Raw genomic sequence first — 916 nt, forward strand, 5'->3', positions numbered from 1 at the left:
GCGGGGACGGGAGCGGCGGGGACGGGAGCGGCAGGGATGGGAGCGGCCCGTTTAGCCCAGCCCAGCTCCCCGTCCCTGAGCTCCAGGCTGGATGGATCCCTGCTCGGACAGGGGACAGACCCTGGTGATTCGGGGTGAGGCCCGACGGTCTCTGCCGGCTTTGCGGAACCCAGGGTGGTCCCGGGCTGTGCGGGTGGGTGTGTCCCTCCTGGGGCAGCCACAGATGTAAGACGTGACCCGCGGGCCGTGGGACTGGCAGGGCTCGAGTTCATGGCTCAGGGAGGCGGTTTGGGTGTCCAGGTGGCACTAGATGGCAGCAGATGGCCACGAAGCCTCTGCTCAGCCTCTCTGAATTGTTGGGATTTCCAGGGACCGGGTCCTCAAGTGCAGCTTTTCTCCTGGATCTTTCTCCCCTGCCCCATCATTTACAAATCCATTAAAATCATCAGCTGGGCGTGAAAGCTGCTGAGTGTTTCTGATGACTCGTTGAGCTTCCCGTTTGTCCCAGCGGACCTGTCCTTTTATCAAGTGGAATATGTGAAAGGCTGGGAGAGCTGGGAATGTTCCCCTGGAGAAGGGAAGGAGCCAGGGAGAGCTGCGAGCCCCTTGCAGGGCCTAAAGGGGCTCCAGGAGAGCTGCAGAGGGACTGGGGCCAAGGCCTGGAGGGCCAGGAGGCAGGGAATGGCTTCCCAGTGGGAAAGGGGAGCTTGGGCTGGGATGTTGGGAAGGAATTGCTGGCTGGGAGGGGCTGGGCTGGAATTGCCAGAGCAGCTGGGGCTGCCCCTGGATCCCTGGCAGTGCCCAAGGCCAGGCTGGACACTGGGGCTTGGATCCAGCTGGGATGGTGGGAGGTGTCCCTGCCCATGGCAGGGGTGGGGCTGGTCCCTTGCACCCAACCCATTCTGTTGTTCTGTGA

This window comes from Corvus kubaryi, unplaced genomic scaffold (genome assembly GCF_017639235.1).
Source record: "Corvus kubaryi isolate FWS band 111438036 unplaced genomic scaffold, C.kubaryi_AGA036_p1.0 37182, whole genome shotgun sequence".
Lineage (NCBI taxonomy): Eukaryota > Metazoa > Chordata > Aves > Passeriformes > Corvidae > Corvus > Corvus kubaryi.